This window comes from Amblyomma mixtum, chromosome 6 (assembly GCF_055824585.1).
Source record: "Amblyomma mixtum isolate Tamu chromosome 6, ASM5582458v1, whole genome shotgun sequence".
Classification (NCBI taxonomy): domain Eukaryota; kingdom Metazoa; phylum Arthropoda; class Arachnida; order Ixodida; family Ixodidae; genus Amblyomma; species Amblyomma mixtum.
In genome coordinates, this window is record NC_143017.1 from 87,138,155 (window position 1) to 87,162,724 (window position 24,570).

General features: G+C 43.9%; 1 long non-coding RNA gene across 3 annotated transcripts; it reads right to left on the minus strand.

Annotated features, from left to right (window-relative positions):
• Window positions 1-235: 235 nt before the first annotated feature.
• Window positions 236-24,215, minus strand: LOC149339609 (uncharacterized). 3 transcript variants are annotated; one of them, XR_016283537.1, is made up of 6 exons: window positions 24,103-24,215; window positions 22,604-22,771; window positions 21,994-22,218; window positions 3,957-4,031; window positions 3,273-3,367; window positions 236-2,292 (listed from the first exon to the last, which is right to left on the minus strand). It is a non-coding gene; the product is annotated as an uncharacterized LOC149339609 (long non-coding RNA). The 3 variants fall into 3 exon arrangements; XR_016283536.1 differs by lacking the exons at window positions 22,604-22,771; window positions 24,103-24,215 and having other exon boundaries at window positions 21,994-22,509; XR_016283538.1 differs by lacking the exons at window positions 3,273-3,367; window positions 3,957-4,031; window positions 22,604-22,771; window positions 24,103-24,215 and having other exon boundaries at window positions 21,994-22,501.
• Window positions 24,216-24,570: the final 355 nt, after the last annotated feature.

The window sequence follows — 24,570 nt, forward strand, 5'->3', positions numbered from 1 at the left end:
CATCGTTATTATCCTAGCAGCAATAGCACTATTTGGTGATATACAAACCCAATAATCTACCGGGCTTGTAAAATGGTCAGATGAATTACAATGCGATATAATGGCAACCTGCGCGTTAAAGGAAATGAAAAGTAATTTTCTTCTCGCAAATATAGGAGAGTAATTGATTTATGTAAAAGATATGCTTCTTAGGATGCATTATACTAGGGTAAAATTACACTTACTGCTACCAACTTTCTTCATTTTAAGGCATGATACAAACTTCGTAATTACGCGTAACAAAATTCACGAGCTGGCATCTGTGTTCGTGCCAATTACGATTCTGCGCTGCTCAGATGTGCCGTGAAATTCCGCAATGATATCGATCGCGCGTTAGAACAGAAAGAATTAATACAATGTTATCACTAATTTGTTTTTGTGACTTAAGCTTGCAGCAGGTATCTACGTGTGGGGAGAATGGCGGCAGCCGCGAAAGAAAATTATCCTCACTTGTGCCTAAAGCGCATAAAACTACTAGGGCTCTCACTAATACGGAGGACTGCGTTTCGCTTGCAAGCTAGCAAACAGCTTACGAATACTACGAATTTCGTTCGCGATCGCTGGACGATTCTGAACTGAAAGAGTGTGGGAGTTTAATTTGAGACGCTGAACGTTTCCCCTTGAAAACCGTTCGGCGAGTTAATGGAGCACAAATATCAGGCCAGCTTCAGTTACGAATTGCAAGACAGATGGGCCGAATACGTCACATAACTTCTTGACCATGTTCTATGGTTCTGTAACGATTACAAGGAAAACATGTTAAGGAACGCTCACCTCTGGAATACATATGCTGCCCTTGTTGGTGTGCTGCCGCTGACGCAAAACCCTGAGTGTTCGGCGCTAAGCAGCTCAGAAGAGGTGCCAACTTACTGTCATGTACACCGCGTGAGTTCCACTAATGCAAGCTCAGTTTTATCCGTCACAAACATGGATCCACATGTCACCAACTGAACGTGACAACCCTGAGCGCGATTTTGTTTTCTTTCATTGGACTTAAGGTGGACTCTATTGGCTGGACGGGTGTCTGGTAGTAGCTAATAACTTTTGTAGAGGCTCAAAGGAAAACTTCGCTTGAGAAAAAAGAAATAAAGACACATCATATTACTGAAGTGCCCTTCGCTAGCTCCATGTTTAAAGTGTCGTTAAGATGTGCAAAGACCAATCACCAGTTCGTTCACGTCCAATGGAGCCTCTCCTTCCAGATCTCCTTACGACCCTCCGGACCGCATCTCCGCTGGGCACCTACATGCTTCCAAGAGTCATTGCGCTTTTATATTCTTTTCTGCGTCTTTTCGTTCAGTCAGGGCTTCTTTTAGAAACCCTGGGAACTCAACGCGGTGCCCATAATTCAGCCTTGAAGCAGGCTTTTTCGAAAAAAGCGTGGTCCTCTACACTGGCGAACAGAGACCTCCCCGTCCAATAGGTGGAAGCGGGCGCCATTTTCTGCCGTGGAAACAATGCCAGCCGCAACCAATTACACCGGCTGCTGCCATTGGACCACGGACGCTTGGGTGCTTCTGCCCTAAGCTTGGCAGCAGGGAAACGAGTTTCCGAGAGGGGGAGGGGGTGCATATATGCCTGTTGCCTCGGGGGACCGCCATCTCCACGGCGCCAAGCCAGCTACTCAGGAAGCCAGCCTCTGGACAGAAGAGGAAAAAGTACTTCCGAGACCATTTTCCGGCGCGAAAGCTAAGAGATCTTGGAAATGAGTGCGCCTGGAGGCCTCTATCCAGGGCTGCATAGTGCAAACGTAAAAAGACTGCGCTGCCGCCAACTCTACACGCCATCAAGAACGATCGTGTGTTATAGTGAGTTCTCCTAGGAGACTCGGTTACTTTATATAGCGTTTCCTATCTGTGCATAGGTTTCACACCCTGCTCGACTGTTTGGCGTATATTTTGGGACAGCGCCTCTGGAAGTGATCGTACGCAGACCCTTGGTCTCGGATTGGACGTCGAGTCGTCCAAGGAGGTGTAGCCAATGGTAATACCATGGCTTTTTGAGCTTTTTCTTAACTTAGAGGTGTGAGCAACGTAAGCGTTGCTTTTAATTGATTGCATTTAGCTCGCGTGGGGAAAATGTGTTAGGATATAGTTAATTTCTTCTAACTCGAGGTGACTATACTTCTTCGGAGATTGTGGTGATGTCATCCTTTTACGCCACAGGACATAGCTGGCCTGCAGTTGTCATGGTTCCGCGTTCCCAAATCCAGTCTCTCCCTTGGGACGTCACAGTGGAGTCGTTCGGCATTGCCTGAAACAACAAGAGCAAAAAAGTATTAGTTTCATTTCTTGCAAACTGCCTGCGTAGTGAACAGTAAGAAGCGATCCAAAATAGTGGCGTTTTAATGCACAGTTTCCATCCTTGGCTCATAACGCTGTTTTTTTTTTACTTTTTCACGGTTAAAAAAAGAAGAATATTCCTGCCACAAACCAACGTTGGCCAGGCTAACGTGTGCATGTCAGCACTCCATGAAACATGGCGGTTTCATTCTTATCTGGACTGTATTTATCAAAAAAAGTTTAAGAGATCAAGAGTAGTTCCATGCCTGTAATTACATTGAAAATGTGAACGCTCTGCAGAAATCGCCTTCGGGAAGCGATCATATGCAACATATTAATGCTAATATGCAAACGCTAGAAGGTATGGACGCTTATCGCTATACAATACGCACTTTAATAACTAGCGCAATAAAAACACATCGCATGGCGATTGTGGGCGCAAAGGCTCACAATTAGGGAAGGGTCGCGAAAGAAAGGAGTTTATGTGATATTACACGTGAAAAAAAAAATCTGTATTTTGAAGGATCTTGAGCTAAATAATGAGTTAATTCAAAGATTATTGCGATGGTAACTACGATGACTGGGGCTGTTGGCCCACGAGTATCGAAGGATGGATGAATGCAGTGCGCTTGTTTAACAGCGTTGGGATGCATTGGCACGGTAAGCACAGAAACTTCAAAGACGTCAGGGTAACAATAACTACCACTAGAAGGCATCAAGACACTGAGCTTTGACGTTAGAAGAACGTCTGACATGGTAGCAGCTGATTTTGAGCGAAATGTAATGATTGCAGTGAAAATTCTACGCAAGAAATCACCTAACCTGATTTGTGGGATTTATATAAGGACACCGATGTGTACTTCATACTGCTTACATATCTAAATTTCTGGATGTTTCTCGCACAAACGAGGGTCACGATTTTCCTCTTCGGGGTTATACTTACGGAATTACGGAGCTTCGCATATTTCCTTTCTCTACCGTCAACAAGAAACTCTGGAAACACTCTCTGGAAACAAGAAACACTCTGGGATTTCGAGCCGGTGTTCCTGCGAAGATTTAGACAGGTAAAACAAAAAGTAGTTGAAAAACGCAGAAGCCAGAACCTTGTTGGGAGTGACCTGGTACCACCAAGACAGCGTCACATTGGATTGGTCGACTTCTTTAGTTGATAAGTTTGGGAATTACGAAACAGACGCATGAAGGAGATAAACGGAGTTTAGGCGACGGCTACTGCATCCTGGTAGGTTGTGCATTTATCACTTTTAAGCGGCGTCGAAGACAAATCTTTGCTTAGACGATAACGGCTGACATTGATTTACAGACGAGGACATCTCCGAGTTACAAAATAGGGGATGCAGCCGGCTGGCCCAGTAATGGCATAATACTTGTTGTAGGTAAGGCTGTGGGAGTGTGTGCTCGACTTTTAGAGTTTGAAACGTGGGGAAGAGAAAAGAGCGTTGCCGTGACGGCGAACCTTTTGTGATAAGCCTGCAAAGGACGACGCGGGTATTGGAGAGGAATACAGAAGCCTGGGAAACCACCAGGCTAAAAAGTCTCTTTTTCTTTACAGCCGTCCTTGTCTGACAAATTCGCGAGCCCGGACGTGATGTCATGCTTTGAGCGTTAAGTGCCTACCTGAAGTGGCCCACAAGACTTATCACATGGACCGGAAATTGGCTTTTTCGCTTTCAGCTGGTTTGTCTTTCCTACCTGCATTACCATGCAGAAATTCGTATAAGGCATTACGCAACAGAACGCCGCTATTAGAGATAAAATGTGTCTTTTTGTTTAACACATTAACAGTATTCAAAAGTGTGGCATCAATTTGGCAGCATTTGCAATCGAAGGAGGCTCCAAAAGGTGCTGCTGTTCTGTGAATTGTAAACTAAACGTGACCACTCATCGTACCTTTGGTTTGCACGAAAACAACCGTTCCTTTCTATTTTAGCCATAACAAAGAAAACCTATAGAGAGGGCGATTTAGGCTTAAATTGCTGTCTCTAATCATGAGACGACCTTCCACTGTTTGCTTGTCGTAGCGTATGCCAAAAAAACAGTAATAAAAGTGTGCGGAAGGTAAGCTTGCTGCACTCTTTATTACGAATAGTGTTCGTGAAGGTAGTATCGTGCTCTGACGAGTTTCACTATTATGTTATTTGCGTATTACTCTTCGTGGACTCGTAGCTTTTAAACATTATATTTTTGGGGTGGACGACAGTTCAAGATGTAACGCAGGTGCGTGAGAACGGTGTTTTAACGTTCAAGTAAACCCACGTCCCTGCTCAGAGATCGCGGCAAGTGCTTTCTACTTTGTTGCTCAAAATAATTTGGCACTGAACAGCGCAGAGATAATTTGTGTGCAAAGGAAATGACAAACGCAAGAGCTTTATCACGACACTGAAACACGCCACTGAAACCAGGATGACTTTTACAAATTAGTACAAATCAGTTGCGGAGTTACATTATAAATGAATTATACAAATAAAAGTTGAGTAATGAGCCATGTGCTTCTTCGCGGTGTGATAACATGATACTGAAATAACCTATTTCTGACAGTTTTTCTCTGAGAAAGAGGATTTTCACCAGCGATCAAACAACTTTCACAGAATCGTTTTGCTGCTTTCCGATGTCCACTAATGTGTCACGAGCCCGATGCTTTGTGCGTGCCGCTTTCATAACGTGCCTTCTTTATGTGGATATTCGTACGCGGAAAACAGGAGTGCATGTTGATAGATAAGATTTGCTGCTTGGAAACGTTGTGTCGGGTGCATAAGCGGCGATATGGCACGGTATTGTACGATACGTCAAGTTTAACGCTGCAAAGGGTCAAGTGCGCAATGAGACACGCTGTAATAGAAGTTCCGAGATAATTCGGACCACTTGGGATTTTTCAACGCGCATTGATACCACACGCCGCTTGGAAATTTCGAATCTTGCGTGCACCAAAATACAGCCTCCTGAACAGCAGCGAAACACCGTAGCTACTGTGTCCCATCACGGCGTGCTCACACAAAAATAGTTCTTCGTTAGAACGCACTGCAAGAATCATCGCGATCAAATTTGAAACATTGAGGTAATCTGCACATTTTAGTATTTGAGTCCAGTACAGGCATGTATTTACAGCAGGATATTTAGGTATTAGTAGCGCACAATCATGATGACGATTATGATTGTGCGCTATGTCCGCGCGCCCACCTAGCCTCACCTTTCAAGCCCCCACTGAAGAGTCAGCCCGGGTCACTGACCCTGCCTTTACGTCCCTCTCCCGTTCTCTTTGTTTTTGCTGCCCGCGTTGCTAGGTAAAAAAAGGTTTGTTTGCTTTCACGAATGAGCTTTCACATTAAGGTTTTATGTGCTTAACTTTAGTTAGGCTGCTCAAACGATATTCGTCTCCGCAATGCCAAACACTTGCGTGGAGATATAAGCAAAGAATGCAGCCATGCATGCCGTACACTAGCGTGAACATGCTTGGTTGATGGAGTGTTTTTCTTTGCCTTTGGCTTTTTGTTCTCGCCGTGCTTATTAGAGAAAGTGACCGGCGCGTACGTGATCTTTGTAGAAAAACTATGAAGAGTCACTTTAGCTCCATACTGACGAAGCTATTACAAATGAACCGAGTTGTTTTCTCGCGCACATGAAATGCGGAAGTAAGAAATGGCATGTGTTGTCCGTTCCTTCGCCCTCGAATGTTGGACTGTTTTTGCTATTGCTACAAATAAGCCAACTAGCCTAGATCCCGATTCTCAATAAAAAGCTAGACCATGCTTTTTCTTTTAAGCTCAAGTACCCACGCTTTGTCTAAAGCCAACATCCACGAAAAAATAACTGTACTTTTGTCAGTAGTTACGTGATTTACACCTACTGGTTGCATTACTCCTCGAACGCGCTGAGACAATTGTGAAGCTTGTGAAGCTTCAATATTTATTCATTCAAGTACCTACATCTCTAGAATGGGCATTATTGTAGAGGAAAACAGAAATAACGTAACAGGTTAACCCACAATCAGTCGGCACCGAGTTTCCGGTGCTTTTTGTTGAACGACCATTGTCATTTGTTAGCTTCAATCAGAGAGCGCCGGATTGATCCTGGTTGCAAGTGCTCGCATGAGTGACTTGAATGTTTCAAAATGCGAGCGTTGAATCGGTTAAGGCAGAATACAATCATTCTATAGCTGGACCTATCGCTTCGAAATTTGTAGCCAGGGTCGTCTTCACTCCATGGCGTACAACCTTTAGATGCTGGCCAATATTCGGTTGCTTTAGTATGTTATCTGGCTACGACAACTTAATCTTTAAACTATCTACGTTATTACTGAGAAATAAGTTGCTTGAAAAGCGCCTTCTCGTATACGGAGTACATTATACTCCTAGGTGGGGAGGGGTGAGCCGTAGTAAGTAACAATTTAAACCCTTCTTAGTCCAATGACATTAAGAGGTACATAGTTTGAACGTCGCCACTGTTGGACTGTTTTAATGGGTGCCTTAATCTCGCTCGTGGCGTTTTTCTTGGCCTTAAAAATCGCTCCGCGAATAGCGACAGTTGACAACCGTGGATACCGGTGTGGAAGTACTATCAAGTGTAGTTATTGAACATGCTTACACTCACAATGCTGGTTCAGCTTGATCTATTCACAAGCAGGTATTCACAGGCTTTGTTACGATGGCTTTTCACCACTTCAGGCGAACTCATTGGTCAGTTGACATGAATTCCATTTTTTTTTCTCCAGCCAAGCGAATGCATGTGAAGCACATTCGTACGCTTAGCGCATGCACGAAATTAAATCTTCAACGCAGCGTGTGCAAAAGCGAACTACCGCCAACAAAGCGTTTCACCTCTAGGCGCCTCACTATGAGCAGTCGGCGTTCTTTGACGCCGATAACAGCGGTTGTTTCAGCCGTGCCTCGGAGAGGAAGAAGACTTCAGTGGGAAAAACGGAAACCGTTTCTTTACGCGAGGCGCATACAGATAGACGACTGACAAACAATCTGTCTTCCTTTTTTTTTTTTGAACTTGGCGACTTCTGCGAGCTTCTATCTGGAGTAGAGATAAAGGCACCACTAAGGTGTATAGCTATGGTTTTACGAGGTAAACTCGGCCTTTCTTGGAAGCAATGCAACGCGTTGAAATTTCCGCTGTTTGAGATAGTTTCTCATACTTTTCTGTATTTTCTGTAAAACGACTAACTTAATCGTGAAAGATTTGCTTTACGGGGTTTGACGTCCCAAAGCGACTTAGGCTGTGAGGGATGCCGTAGTGGAGTCTCCGCTAAATTTCGGCCATCGGAGATTCTCTAACGTTCACTAACATTCCACAGCACACGAGATTCTAGCATTTCACCTCTATTGAAACGCGGCCGCCTCGACTGAATTTAGCCTGCGTCTTTCGGGTCAGCAGCCAAACACCATAAAACCACTACTGGGCCTTCGCGGTGGCTCGTGAAATATTTGTTTGAAATTCGTTGACATACTATTTTCATATTCCTGTTTTGCTTGCTTCTATCGCTAGTGCGGGAGTGAATAAGGCCGTATTTCGTTAAAACGGATGCTTGGGCGAGTTGGTATGACATTTTCCTGAAGAACAGCGTGAACTTGGACGAGGACTGAAGGAAGGCGCACAGAAAACAAGCAGAAAGAAATCGAAGCTGTGTTCAGATTCCTCCTATGTGGAGGCATTTCTTTGAAAGTATGTCCAGTAAATACTCAACACAATTCTTATGACCAAGGTGCTGTTTTAGTAGCATGTAGAGAAAGCGCCTTATCACATGCAAACCGCACAGCTAAATTATTTGTGGGGGATAGAAGCAGGGCAAAGACATGGTTATTACGATTCGTAAAGGTACTTCTTTGTGGCCCCTATCGTTTGCGACCTGATGTCAAGCGAATGCCTGCAAAAGCTTGTTTTTTCATGCTGCCATATTTGCTATTCGTTCAGTACCATTTGCAAAGTCCCGCACAGCTCAGGCCTTCAGTTCTAAGCAGAAATTAGTCAACTAGTTGAAAATTGGTAATACGAAGTGTCACGCTACAGTAAACTTTCGACAGGGACACGGTCAATAAAGTTTATTTAACGAATACCATTGTGGAATAAACTGACGAGGAACCAATACTGGAATTCTGAAGCAACTGTCGCATTTTGAAGTGAAACCGAATTCTCTTAGCCTTTGTATTGCAAGCGGAAGCTGAAATAAAACCGTGACGGTCATAAGGAACTGAATAGCCGTTATTTTATCCAATATTTTTGAAAGTATGCCTGAATCGGACAATGGCGACTGGGCTGTAGATTCGTACGCCTCACTCCTCCAAGAGCTTATTCATCAAGATATGAATGCGATCTCCTCTCTGGGATTGCGTGGAGTCCATGCATGGAGCAGGGACGACAGGAGCATAAACGTACGGCGCTGGCCATACTGGCCGTCCGCACAATGAGAATCTTCCTAAGTGGACGGCCGCATAGGGACGAACAAGGACCTCGGGGGCGGGTGTCCCCACAGACCAGAGTTTTATCGAGCGTCCCGTACCATCTCATCTGGCGATTGGCGGCACACATGTCTTCGGGCAGCGCGCTGTTGTTCGAGGCGCATAGACAATGAAGATGCTGGGGACAGTGACGGGTGTTCGCCTCTCCCAGAGGTCTTTACTGCCTTTGTTTCAGCGCGCCCGCCCTTCATAAACGCGGCAGGAAGAGAATACGAGTCCTTTCTTGCGCGTTCTTCGGTTCTTTTCTTTCCGTCCTTGCTGCGATGACGATGCAAAATCTACGCTGTGGTGACTAGTGCTGCAGTAAAGCCGCAGGGGCGGTTGAATTATGCACGACACCGACAACGAATTGAAAAGGGGACTGGCTGAATCGACTAGTGTTGCGGACCAAGTAAGTGCTCATACGGCCTGTGTTCAGACAAATCTTCATCAACAAAGACTGGAATCTAAGTTCTGATAAAAAAACACACATCCTTCCATGTTGTACATGAATGACGACTTGCAAACACTATTTTGTTACAAGAATCTTCAACAGCATACTACTCCGGAACATCCTGGGGAAACGAAGAGAACTGGTGCCAACTGACCTTTTTTGGAAAATTTTAGGAAACTTGAAATATCAAGCAAAGAAACACGATAGCTGCCATTTCTGAAGAGCGTTTACTAGACAGGCCATTTTCCAACATCATGAGGGCATTATTTCCCACTCAGTCATGTTAGGTCCACACATGTACAAACAGTTTACGTGAAATAAAGTTTGGAAATCTATAACCACGTATTAACTAGTTCTGAAACCAGCTGCAACTTCAGGTAATTGCGCAACGGCGACCAAAAGTGTGAAGGTATGTTTAAGTTTAGTGAGCTGTCTTCCGTACTTTTGAAGAGCCTTTCTTATATGAAAAGCCTGTTGGGAAGGCGTGAATAGCCCATGGTCTCGAGTGCAGGGAAGACACTCGGGTCTTTAAAAAAATTACGGAAGAGTCTTTAGTGCTAGAATATCTGCTTGAAAGGAGTTAGAATTTCCTACTTACATGATAGCACATTGTACTGTGGTTGAATGCGTGATCATCCTGACCGAGTACGTTATGAATAGAATGCACGAAAAAATCCTTAGCAATGGCAGTGCCACTGTGTCGAGACTCCTTCTACAGTTCTGCTCAAAATTCTAGTCTGCTTTGATCAAGTCGGCATCTAAGTCAGAAAAGTCAGAAAAGCGATTACTGCGGGTAATCTGTGTAGATTAATAAGGGTATGCCACTAACAGGCCTCTTTACTCGTTCCGAGCTTTGGTACGTTCTCACATGTGTTAAATGCAGGTGAACGGATGCCCTTTAGACACAATTTTCTTTGTGAAATCGCTGTTTTTGCACCACCACTTCTCTTATAAGATGCTGTTGTAGTGAGCGCTGGTAAGTTGTTTACCTTGCTAGCGGCAGTTTGTCTCCAAATTCGCAAAGCACGCAAGGCCGTCACTCGCCTGCGGTCTTACTGTTTTCAACTCTGAAGGCCTGCCGGACAGGGATACAACGCTCTGGGCAATGTGAATGTGGTTGCCAGATAACATGCCTCCATTAATTAAATAATTTGCGCTAGTAAGGGTTTTGCTCTGAAGTCAAGTGCTTGATATCGGCATACATAATAACGCTGCCGAAGACATTCTCTTGTTTCTACATATAGCTGCGCAGAACCAAAATAATGGACTAGTGTCTTCGGCTCCTTCGTGATAATTTGTTCAAGCAAGCGACAATGTTTTATGAATGTCGAGTTCTTGGCAAACAGCTGCTGGGTGAAGTTTACGCACCGTATTGATTTCAATACGTTAAAAGTTCGTGCTTACCATCATGAGCGACAAACGGTCAATGTGTGTGCTGAGCGCGCTCAAAAGTATGCAGAAATAACACCGTTGGACCACGAGTGCTTATACTCAGAGGCCTTCATTTCCCTGGTTCATTTTTTTTGAGAATTGCAAGATGAAAACTGGCCAGGATTATTTTGTTCAAATAAAGGCAGAAATTTGGCCATTCAAGAACTTTCATAATTCATATTTGTGTTATTTCTCTAAGCAAAATAATTTACCATTACCGTACGGTGTCTCATAGGGGATATAGAATGCGCAAATGGTTTACTTGTTACCTATGTAACCAAGCTATAAATAGCACCTTAAACAAAGAAAATATTGATCGAGGCTGATATTTCTTTTTTTTTCTGATATATTATTATTATCTCGCTGTACAGAACTTACGCGTCAGTGTTAGAGATGCCTGCCTGTATGAGTACACGGCAGAAAAATTCGACATTACAGCGGTCATTGGCGCAGGACATCGATAGTTTTTGTAGTGCTTCATAGAATGATGATAATAAAACGTTTCGTCAATACCTGGGTTATGGACTTTGACTTCTAAACCTTACTTTTGGAACGCATCCACAGCTTTAAAAAAGCGTTAAGACGCTTTGAACAACCAGCAGTTAATTAATAATACTGTTCTATTATAAATACATAGCATCAAGTCGTTTCCAAGCGGTTCCTTTAGCTTTGTGTGCTCTCAAACTGCAGACTGCATTTCTGAGCATAAATCAGACTTGGGTGTTGGTTTAGCCCGGTATTTAAAAAAACATTTCAAGTGGAAGAATTGATTGAAGTCGAAGACAAAGGGCCTTGCACGGGCATGGCTTTGCCGTTCGCGCAATCGCTCTTCTTGTTGCAGTTTGTGCTTCCTTCTTCCGCCAGCCAACTTTTTTCCGGACAGTCAACTTTACAGCTTATCAGTATATCCATCGTCCGACGGTGAATCTTCGTTCACCTGCCCGCCCTGGGGACCCATCGAGTCTAATGACAACGACAAAGGTCACGGGATGTGCACCGTTGCTGCATTTGTAGGCTGCCCGTTTCCAGCTGGCAAACCGTGGAAAGATCTTAAGACCGAGTGCAGCCTACCAGAGGCGCGAAACTTCACTCACTGGTCGGGGAGTGTAACCGTCACGGCAGTACCTGTGCCATTCACACGCGCGTTCTTGCTGCAAGTTAGTTTCAACGATTTTTATCGTACGCACTCTGTAAATGCTCTGCCAGTTGCACCTCCTGTGCTCGTAGGAAGCTTCAGCTGCCATTCGTTCCGCCGTGGACGCTTCAGCCGAAAACGGCACCACTATCTGTTATTTCCCCGCTTTGCATTTTATTGTGTACTGCTGCTTTTTTGCGGAGATGCAGAATTAGACCTAGGCCCTGAAGACAGAGCCCTGTAACAGATTTTAAGTGGTCGCGAGGAGTTAGAAAACAACGTGACCGCCGTTGAAGAATAACAAGCTCAAAAACAAATCCACCGTGGGAAGCCTGTATGCACGGATAACGAATCTTGAACCGGTGACAGCTGAGACAGACGAAATGCACAGTTCAGTGTTAAAGTGAAAGAAAAGCTGGGAAGCGCAGAGGGCTATACGCTACACTCTACTGAACAGAAAGTAGGTGACATTGAAAAGTGTAGCAGACGATGCAACGGAGTTTTCTAGGATATTAGGATATTGAAGATAAAGATTCTACAGTCATAATGAACAGCTAAAAAACAGCGTTAGAACTATGCTGATTCACTTTGAAGTGTGTCAGTATTGGAATTAAAAGGCACATCACGTAGAGATGTTTACTGAAGACAGACTTCGATCAATTATTGCTTACTTCTCGTCCTGCAAATATAAACCAGTTGTTCTGCGAAACGCGAAGAGACTTAAAGAATGGAAGATAAGTATATCGCATGATTTTTCCGGGAGTGTAAGAATGAAAAAAAAAACGCAGGACTGCAATGTGAAAAGGAAAGAGGAAACGACAAAATAGATCTAAAACATGATACGGCGCATCTAAATCATGTCAAGTGTATATTTGTTGCGCCGCTTGGCCAAAAATGAGCGCCGACGGACAAAAGACGGCGGGCTGGTATTGTTTTTCGCTCTTCATTGTAAAGTGTAGAACTATTGGGAACAGAAAATACGAGTTCGCTTTTCTCCTTGACTTGACTTGGCTCTTTGGGGTGCTCGGATCGCAATCTTGGTTTGATAAACTATCAGCGACAATGAAAACTTCCTTTACAACTACGCTTGTTACGGGAAGAATTAAAACTGTCCTGAAGGAGGCATTCTTTTTGTCGTCGACAATGGGATTGAAATAAATGTTGACAAAAGCGAGGTAGTCTGAGACTTCAACAGACCTTGTAAGTTTGGTTTTGATTGTACGAGGTTTAACGTCTCGAGACACCTCGCAGGCTATGAGGGACGCCGTAATGCAGGGCTCCGGGAAATTTCCACCACTCGGGGATCTTTAAAGTGTACCGATAAAGCACAGTACACAAACATCTTGCATTTCGCCTCCATCGAAATGCGATCGCCGTGACCGGCATGAACCCGTGTCTTTCGGGTCAGCAGCTGAGCGCCATAACCACTGAACCTCAGGGCCGGCTAGACTTTGAAAAGAAAAAGCAGTTTATTTGTTTATTTTACCGCTCACCAGGTAAGTTTTTCGTAGGCTGAGTGAGCCAACAGAAAATATGATAATGGACTACATTACAAAAGAAGGTAATTTAAACTTTCTTGAGGTCGCTTGTGTCCATCTACAGCCTGCTTCGAGTGCTAAAAGTGCATCAACCGAAGGTATGCTTTGCGCGCTGCCACGGTTGGACCTGGTCAATGTGTGGAACTAATAATTTAGATTTTTTATTCACGAACTCTTCCACAATTGCGAGTAGTTCCAGGCATTAGCGACTATGACCTTCTTTTTGAGGTAAATCTATAGAGCATAAAAATTGCAGGTTGTACTGAGCGGCTCATTTACAGATATCAGGAAGCCCGTACAAATGATAAAATATTTTTTTGGGTGCATATTACGACGTTTTTAAAGATTTAGTGGAACGCGAGGATGTACATGCATTGTGGAGCATACTCAAAAATAAATTTTTTCAAGTGTCGACACTGATACGTGCTAATAAAGATAATGACAGCACGACGCACCACAGCTGAGTTGTGGAGCACTAAAGAAAGTGCGCAGGATTGCCAGGAAAAAAGCGACTGCTTGCGCTACATCAGCACAACCCAATAGTGGGTGAATCGGTGTGCGGTTAGCATCTTCGGACAGCGCGAAATGGCCAGGACAAGCAAGAATAGCATTGCGTTTTGTCTGTTGTAGCTCGCCTAGGTCATTTAGCGCTGCTCGAAGATGCCTTAAGCTACATACAGGAAAACGCAACACGTAAGTTGTGCATTATTGGTCTCATAGCTGGTTAATGGTTGAATAATTGTGATTTACATGGCCTTTAGCCAGGTGTCACGTCTGGTCTAGGTGTCACGTAGGATCACGTCTGAAGCATGCGTTCCACATCTTGCCGAAACATGTAACAAGATTTCTTGCGGATGTGCTAGACTTTGACATATTCGACATCCTGGGAGAAAATTTTGGAAAACTGGAAAGTTGTAACATACTTTTAAAGGAAATATTGAAGGTACTGGTCTATCTACTGATATGTAACTATCTGTATATGATGTGTGTCTACTGATATGTAACAAAACCTTTCTTTTAAATTGTTTCCCTCGATCGCATCGAACAGTTAAGACTGGCGTGGAGTGATCTGTGGATATATTGATTGTTATGATGAAACTTTACATTATATGAAAAAAGTGCGTCCATGAACTGTTTCCTGCTCAAAAGTGCGTTTGTCCAAAATTTTAGGGTATGATTACAAACTTAGCTTCGAATTACCAGTACGGGAGGAAGACCTCGTTAAAGTAGCCAACTTGTAAGTATATACAAAAGCAGATCGAATGTGAAGGAATAAAAACTATCTAACACTCACTTCATTCGACCAGAAAACGTTCTCTGAATCTTATAAATACTACACAAATGTGTCCTTTAGTGCGAATGTGGGAAAAAGTCGATCAGAAAAGTTATATAATTTTTGGTGGCTATTTATATAGTCAGTGTAGAGTACAAATACCAGGTTTGCTTGCGATGGTGTGTTAGTTGAAGAACTTGACTCCTGCCTGAACATCAAAAAAGTAACAGTAGAAGCTGTTACTGCATAAAACACTGCATATGAGTTTGATGTGAAAGGTCTGGTAGAAATGCTATCTGTACGGCTGTGGAAAAATATCTCATCGCCGTCCATACAATAGATCATAAAGACGCCTTGCCTGGCTACAGATATTTTATGAATTTCTAGGTTTGTCTAGTATAAGAGAACCACTGTGCTCGGTAGAGAAAGCGAATTGCATGGCAATATTTAAAAGCCATTATTGCCATACATTTCAACATAAGCTCGAGAAGACTACCTGACTTTCTGCTTTTTACAAATAGTAACAAAACTAAGCTAAAAAACATAAATGCAGCATTTGTTTACTGTCCGCTATGAAGCGAAGTTGCAACCTGAAGTTTTCCCGCTAACCCTCATTCATGTCTGTTTCAGATCAAGCGATAATAAATGCGCGTGGTATTGAATTAAACGCTCACAATTCTCGTACTGTTAGCTAGAAACAATCATCGGCTGATTTGTAGCGGAGTGCACAAAGCAGGGGCTCACGGAGGCTCCTATTATGGCAGTTGTACGAGTACTGAACGAGTATTCTGTCGGTTCATCCATTAGGGCAAGCGGCATTTAGTGTTCTTATTGGATACAAGACGGCGCGCTAGGTTTCCTATTCATTGGGGGTCAAAGTTTCTTTTTTACATGCTTTCAGGGAATTACGTATCAAGATATAGCTGCTCGGAAATTGTGCGGACAAAACAACTGTTTTCAAAATATTACATTTGGTAAAAGAACTTGAAGGGGGAGAAATCAGCATGCATGAAAGCCTGGATACGGTGTTGCTAAGACTCAGTCGCAGGCCTGGTGCGTCGAAATTGTACACTCACAGAATGAGTCATGAGGGGACACCACAATGCTGAGTTTGTCATAAGCAGTCTAACAACTGCACTGCACTTATTGCACTCAAGGGCCTTAGACGATGCCATGTTGGTAGACCGTTATGCTTCAGTCAATCTACGGTTCGCAATGCACGGAATCCACGTCCGTTTCCGTCGCTGGCCAGGTTGTATTGTCTTGCAACCAACGTTGGTTGCAGCGTTTCTGAAGAGCATGTCATCTAATCCTGCCTTTCCAGGAAACTGCTGCTAGGCGTCCGACAAGGCACAGGCAATACAACGAATCAAAGAAGTCAAGTCCATGGCGTTGCACGAGCCACGGAAAATATGGAAAGCGATATGCAGCCATATCTGCGATAGTGAACGGATTGTTATGAAATAGCAGAGCAGCCTGAGCTAGTTGGTTCCGATCTGTAGTGCAGAAAAATCGCAGTTCAAATAAAACGAAGATACATTGAAGGAAACCCGTTCCTTCGTTGTGTCTTTGTCTTAGCTGTGCTGCGACTTTTCGGCACTATGGAAAAGGCGGCGGTATTATACGGACAGTTTTTATATCACTCATGAGCATGATAAAGGATTAGTGCGCCTACTCAGTCAAAAGAAATTTCCGAAACGTGCACAAACAGCTCATCAGTAGGCAACACGTCTTTCATGCCAATATAAAATTCGAATGTGTTATTCTGTAAGCACTGGCTTAAATATATATTCTCAAGAGATTTTGAAAAGAATAATTTCTCAGTTCCAGGTTTTTATATAAACAAAACTACCACATCCACATTACGGCCTGATCTTCGACGGCCATGACTGAACACAGAGTAAATTTTGTTTCGCTGCTTGAATTGTTTTCCCTTAAATTTTGGTCACTGTAACTAGAAGTAACGCATTGAAGGCCGACTAATAAAACGAAAGAATTCAAGAAGCCACTCAGCACATTTAGTTGTATAGATTGTTCCCTTTGAAACTACAACGACAAAGATTTTGATAACATGCCACTGCAAGTACAAAATAAAAATAAATGTTACTTTTCAGTAAAAAAAACATTTATAGTTACAGAACCTTTCTCTTTCTTTTAAGACACCACAAGGAAGGCTAGAACTTTACTACTCAAGTTGAATTCATCTGCAAACTTGGGGAATACATCCGCTCATTACAGCGTGCATATCATTTTGTTCATTGTTCATTCCACTGCCATACCCCAATAAAACATAAATGCGCTTTAAAAAGCGTCGAAAGCCTTCAATGTATTTTGAGAACAGACTATATAGCTGCGAGCTTGCCGTCACTTGTTTCGACTGAAGTTGATATGGGGCAAGCGTGAGAGCAGCGAATTCGAATTGTTGCTTTCGAATGTGTTTCATCATATACAAAAACTTTTGTGCAGTTTCTATACTTTGCTTTTATGTGCATTTGTTATATTCGAGCTTGACTTGTGTTGCTTGTGTCGACATTTTTTGACATATTCCCGATAATGTTTGCAGTGTTTGTTTGTTCATTCTTCAAGCTGCCGGCACGCCGCTTTATCGTTTTGTGTTGTGATGCAAGGCGCGCCTAGATTTACCTCGATTGATCGCATCCAGGCGGAGCCGATTCTACGTTGTTCCAGAATGTTCGAGTAACTTTCCAAGCTTTATCTCGAAAGTTCGTTATAAGCTTTAAAAAGAGCATGGCCGAGAGCGGCCGGCATTCTGTTCGACGACCGCCGAGCATGCTTGTTGCTACGCCGCCGCCAAGTGATTCAGTTCCGTGCGGGCGCAAGTCAGCCCAAATAAAGTTTCATTTCTCGCTGTTTTCCTGTTCTTCGGACTGCAGTCACCACTACGTGACAATATGTATCGTTTCAAAGCGCATCATCCCAACCAAGTATGCTTTATTTTACGCAATATCTTGCGGAGCGTGCTTCGTCCGCTTGTGGCTAATTTTTTGCCAACCGAAGGTTGTCCTACCTCACATACTTCAAGACACGTAATTGCCTAACGAAACAGAGAGGGCCCCGTGTTTGGCAGGCAGTCTTTATTTCGGCATTGCGACTGTTGGAATATCTGTGTGGTGTGACAACTAACATCGCAACATTCACACGGTACATATTTAGTTTTAGTCATGAATTCGAGAACACTTGGATAGGTAGTTTGTTGGGTACGGGTAACTGGTGCGCCATGGATGATGGTGCTTAAGTCCACGCGCAATTCCATTCAGTCCATGGTACGGTCCTTTATAATCTTCTACCTAATGTTGGGTGTTTGGCGCAGGTGCTGCCGAGTATAAGCGACCTATTTCTGCAGTGCCTTCTTTGGTTCCGCGGACTTTTGGGTGCTTTTTACTCGTGTACGCTGCACAGGAGCCACAACGCACAGTTTATGACCTTCACGTAGGTGTGGCTGGACAGAGAGAGAGCTTGAGACCACGGGTGGAAATTGCTACTTGCCCGCATTTCCATTCCATTTGTGCTGTAAATTACTATTTAAATTGAAGCTGAATTCTAGTAATGTTTCAGCTTTGCTGTTATTACGGTTTGTTTTTGGTCCATATAATGCTCTTATAGATTGCATTTGTAGTATTCGCGCACAGTATTTATGCGGTTGTCTGCTCTCAGCATGGTCAAGTACGTCACCGCAGGTGAATTAAGAGAAATTTGAAAATATTTGCCTCTTTTGCCTTTCAGATACATTTCTGTTTGAAACAGTGTTCTGCCACAGTTGTGAGCGGCATATAAAGAAGGGCTGTTGGCGCGACAAAGGAACGAAAGCTGCTTCATTCTTTATCGAATTTTCAATAGCTTGCTTCTTGCGCTATTTTTCACCAACATAACATTCCAAGCATTTCTAGGGAAAACCACGGTTACGTTTTTCTTTTGTTTGCATGAACGCTGTCACTTGGCTGAAACCGAAAAACTTCTAGATGTGCTTAGAATGTCGTTGCAATTGGCCTCTATTGATTTGTTTCGTTCATCTCATGCAGGGATTTTGCAGATACGGCGTATGGAGTGGTTTCTGTAGACGGTGGCGCGATCATTCTCTTTTATTAAAAATTAAACTTAGCACTTGAATGTTAGTATTGTATATAATGCGACCATTTTCTAGTGTTGAAATCTTGATTGAAATATGTAGATCAAAACGGCGCACAATGGGCACCATTGCTCTCAGTTGGAGGTGAGTATACCAGAAACGCGATATGACGTAGGATTAACACAGATAAATAACTGACACACACTCAGTTAAAGTAAAGGAAAATTTTTTTGGAAGACCTTTGACTATAACGCAACGCTTGGCCCGAACGCCTATCATTATTTTGATTCTCGAGCATAACGGCATTGCGGCTCCAGTTAAGAAATGCAGAGGATGGAAACAACAACGGTACTTTGAATGGCTGCATTCCAACGTCATAACGCCCGTGCAGTCATGAGCGCGAGAACTCCCTATGTTCACTAGGTATTTGTAATATTAAGTCAAAACGAGTGTGCGATAGCACAATACTCACATTTTATCATTTATCGCAAATGTACCTTGAAGGCTATTTTTCCCGGTTAAGTACAAGCTTCGTCATAGCGAGCTCCGTCTTCGCGAGCGTCAACATTTTAAAGCCTTTCGGTATTAAAAGGCTATAAAACCTGCGTTTTAGTACAGAACATAGTATTATGGTCTACTTATTCGCACGAGACACAGAGGAGAGTGTAACAAAACTTCGACATCAGGCGGAACGCGACGTTTTGTTAATTAGAGCCCGTTAACTATTAAATTAGCCAAGAAATTAACTTGGTATACAGGCTATGACCCACCGCATGCCCACTAAAGGATGCCTTAACGTTTTCCAGGTTTGCTCCTTCTAAGCAGAGAAAAAATTGCGAAGTAAGCTTTAGTGAACCAGAAAGCGGTCAGAAAGATGCGGAATTCTGCATGCCAGATTTTTCAGAGCGGTTCAGGTTAGTCAATATGGCGTTCTCGATTAACGCGAATGTTACATTATTACATTTGGTTATTGGTCCTCTGTTATGCAAATTTTAAGAATGTTTTGGCTTAGGTTTATTAAGGTGCGGTTATTTTCGCAGGAGGGTACACTTCGGGCAAAACGGGACGTTGTGGTGTTGTGATGGGCCTAAAGAAATGTAATGGTTTAGTGCTTGCCCTAAAGCTCTACAAGTGTTTTACCACTCTCCAGAATGGTCTGCATGTACGACACGAATGCACTTTTTGCCAACTAGTGCGCAGAAAACACGGAGAAACTCTGGAGAGATGGAAGCAGCGTTGGTGCCATCAGCGTTTCGCTGTTACCAAAAGCGCCCAACACAGAACAGTAGAGAAAGTGACAGAATATTGAAAGCACGAGCAGAAACCATACAAAAATTATTTTGAACCTCAGCGTCGCACTCTGCCGGGCTGGCGTGTAGAGCTATTAGTTCAACAATCTATGACAATGCAGCAAGCTGTGTTTGGTCTAGCGTACGTTCACATTAAAAAGCTCGTGTTTACGCGCTACGAATGGAACCAAATCGCATGCACATTGAACACGGCTGAGCGAAGAAGGAACAACTGTGGCACTGAAAGGGAAAAGTTTGCGGTGAACGCAGAAAATTCGAAACATTCGCAGCGGTAGTACTCGTAATACGCACGTAGACTGTAGAGACTATGGAATAAAACAGTGCAGGATTTGGTCTTTCGATTAAGGTCGAAAATAATGTGTAGATGTCTGTGCAGCCATCTTCGTGCACATTTATTGTAAGCATCAATAATACGGTGATTTTGGAAGGGCGTATTGTTTTTCTCCTATGCACTGCCTCAATTTGCCCAATGGAGTGCGGCAAAATACAGCATTTTTAAAGTTTTAATTTAATTGATATTCACTGTGTTCCTATCCAGCTGGAATTTTTTTATTTGATGAGCGTGATGCCAGGACAGCAGTCAATAATACAGCAGTATTTTTTTTTTTATATCTGTGAACAAAAAATAATGGCGGCGATTTGGAACTTTGTATCGCGTTTTGCCCTACTATTTCCTAGTGCACAGTATGAATGCAGTGCACTGCTTCTATGCGGCGTCAGGTGCCGCTGTACTATATTTAGTTTATATGACTCAATTATTGAGGTTCATCATTGGGGGGGGGGGGGGGGGGGGGTACAGCGTGAAGAAGACGAAGGACGAAGCAAGAAGACTACACAGGCAATCGCCGCCATTGACGCACCAAACGCGGTTCGCGTTGCCATTGCTCAGTTGTAGCCGAAATCTAGCTTAGAGAGCGCTAACTGGGCAGCCTACAGCACGTTTGAAGCTGAGTTGCTATATAATGTGGGTTCGGCTTAGTTCATTAAAGCTGTACATGAAATAAATATCTAAATAACTTGTGCGCAGCTATATGCCATGCAGCTTGTGCATGTGTACAGACATTTTGTTTTCTTCAATGCGTCATTTTACTGCTCACCTTAGACGGTCATGAGTGTTCTTGATGCTATTTGACTTACGTCATTTGCAAACCATGGCTGTAGGAAATATTGACCACGTATATATGCGAGTTGAGACGTAATAGTGGCTCAAGCTGTGCTAATGTCTCTTTAAAGGTACCATGCAACGCTCGGGACCTAGAAGTACTTGTGAATACTTACTGCCATATTGAAAACGGCAAAACGAAATAGTAATTAGAGTGGCAAGAAGACAAGCACTTTTAAAAATCTGCGGCAGCAGCGACAACTTTACAATCATGGACAAAACTGCAGGATATGAATTCGAGGAAAAAAAAGAAATGTTTCTCACTCGGATGGAGCACGCATATATCCTCATACAGTTAGGATTTTCATTGGTCTGCTTTGCCTGACTGTGATGAAATATAAGTTTTTCTGCGAGCGCGCGTCGCGCAAATTTTTGTCCATAAGTGTACGTGTTCGCGGCCACACAGAAGTGCATTATCGCTAATAGATAAGCATTCCTTGCACGTCGGTACGCGTTTCGACTTTTATTCGTGAATTTTCACTTTGCAAACCACAGGCACAGGCGTGGGCACTTTAAAAACCGACGAAAAAAAGTTACCTTTCAGCGCACTCACATGACTCAACTGCAGAAGATGAGCAGGAAAGCTCCGCCCCGGTAATGATCCAGTGAAACAAACCGCGCCTCTACGCAAGCAACCTGTGCCGTACAGGCGGAGACGCACTACCCACTAGTGTTATCCAGGAGGCTGAGTGAGCTGACGTTCGCAATACACCAGGATGTCCTATCATCGCTGCGCCTCAGGGATGCATAAAGCAACATCTCGAGCTCCACAGATATTTCGCGCACTGAAGTCGCTATTAAACGCGTGTCTTAACCGATATACGTACTGAATTATTATCGCAGATTTCAGTAGTCCGGGCAAGTTGCGTGGGGTCTCCTCGGCTCTCGTCTCCCGATGACTGGTGGGGAGATGCGGGAACGCACAAACGGGTTGGCGCCGGCGCCGCGTTCCAGGAGGTCCTCATGTCGAGTTGGGCTCTCGCAGGACGCCCCGTGGCTTGTGCGCCGCCCAAGGGTTTGCCGCCGCCGCCGTTGCCGTCAGACGATGGGCCCTAAATGGAGAGACAATGATGGCTCGCCAGTGCGTCTCACGGCGGCCGCGCGGACGTTTAATGTCCCTCTTTATGAGTATGCGCTCGGCGCCAAGGGCGGCTGCAGCCGCAGCACTGGAGCCGCATGTGTGCAGCGCGACGACCGAGATACGGGAAAGGATGACGAGGATAGGAAAGAAAAAAAAGTTGGAGGTGCTATCTCCCCGAACCCAAGGGGAGCTGCAAATATTCGAAAAGTGTTCGAACGTTATGTTAATAGCCGGCCCTTTCTTCTCTCCGCGCCGTTGCCGCTGCAGCGTGGTCGTGCTGGTGCGCACGCCAGCACATTCGAATGGGCCTCGCCGCATGCCAGGCGTGCGCCGTATAGCAGAATGTATGTGTATACCGTGTGGGTTTGTTCGGCGACGGTCCTTCCGCTGTGCGACTCGGCTGATAGAGCGCCGCCGTGTGCAGCTCCGTGGAGGGCGTCAACTGACTGCGTCCGCACTTTTGAGGAGACGCCGTTCTGCTTGAAGGCTAGACCAAAGTCGATGGTTGGGCAGACAGTAACCCCCTGCGTGGAAGATAATTGAGGTGAGTTCATGCTGCTTTCCTTTACCTAATACTTTATGAACGCGGATTGCTGACATCTATGTTTGGGGTCCAGAAGGCAGTACATTTCCTTTAGGAAGCTTTCCCATGCCCATGAAATGTTGACTCTCCGGGATTCAGTTATACCAGTGGCCTGCGACGTAGGAGAGCCGATATACTGACCACACGAAACTGCAGAGCTTGAGAACTTCCCTACCTGCACAAGTTAACTGTTCTGCGCTAGGTTTGGTCCAAGTGATGCATTGACTGTCGTTCATGTACCTAAACCTATAGTATGAAGTACCGTGAATTGCTTCACGGAGCGAAGAAAGCACCATCTAATGATAATTATCATAAGTACAGCTGCGTTGTGATGTGCATTGTAGGTCTAAGCCAGCAGCTGCAGCAAGAAAAGATTTCTTCGTTCGATTGTGCCCCTCTCGCTCTAAGCAAGCCTTGCGGGCTCTGTATACGGCGTCTTCATTCATAAAAAAGTGATTTGGAGCGACCAGTTAGCTCGAACTGAAGCCAAAGTGTGCAAAGAGATGGCGTAATCGTATAATGGTGGTGACATCCGCTGAGGTAAATCGGTCATCGACTCATATTGAGAAATAAGTGGTAAGCAGAAGAGGTCGAGCTACGGACTGTCGTATGCTTGTATGCGATTTATAAGCAAAGCGGTTGCAGCCGGGTAGTTGGTTTTGGAAATAATACGCTATGAACAATCGGCACATCTCATTCTGAAAGTGTTATGAGTGTGTTCGCGTCATGTGTGTTGGGCTTCCACTCGTTTGAAACCTGCTGATTGCCTTGGATGGAAGAAATGTCCAATATAAGCACATGGTGGCTGGCATCGTCTTTGTTTTGGTCAACTGGAATACCGCGCTGAATCCCTCCTAAACTCGTGTATGAAATTCTGTGGTTCTGACCTATAGAATGCCTATAGTATAGTGTTTTTCTCTCTACTTCTTGGAAATATAAAAGGATATAAACATGAAAAGTGCAGGATATATTTTTTTGCTGATTACTGCCGCAGCCTTGTTGGCATTTGTTTGTGTATGCTGGCAAAGTTGTTATGGCATTATGGCAGTAGAGTCCAGTGTTATGGCATTGGAGTCGATAAAGCAGCAAAAGCGCACATTTTCCGCAATTACTGAGGTGTGAAAGGAAAGCAGGTATTGATTTCGTAGCATTAACTGAAAATAGTTTTGATCTCAAAGCTATGCTTATTTGAAATTTTTTTTACTCGACCAAAACTTATTCTAACACATGAAAAGTAACAGAATAAACGGTCGCCAAGTAAAAAATGCTTACCTTAGAATCATAGATGATTCTGCCAAGAAAATGTCAGTGCCCGCCTCTTTCCGAGCTTGTAATAGAGGGTTTTAGAAGCACTCATATGCAAGAAAAGACCTGACAAGAGTCGAAACTTGCATGAAACAAGCAGTCACCAGATAATTCCACTGGGTTAGGCACTGCCCCCTTCCGTTATTGAGTATATGACGTTAGAATTTTCTCCGATCATTCCTCAGAATGCATGCGCACTTCACATCTGATGACCAAGTGTTATGACAACACTAGTTCTTTTTAAAGAGGTGTGTTATGACTCACGCAGAATCAAACACCCTTTACTTATACAAGAAGGTCTAAGCGTTTTTCGTTTTCTACAAAGTCCAAGAGAACTGCTACTCTCATCATGGTGTTAAGTGATAATTTTGATAATACCTGAGGAACTTATGCTGGAACCTGCAGCTCACAGATAAGAAACACAAAGCCAAGGCT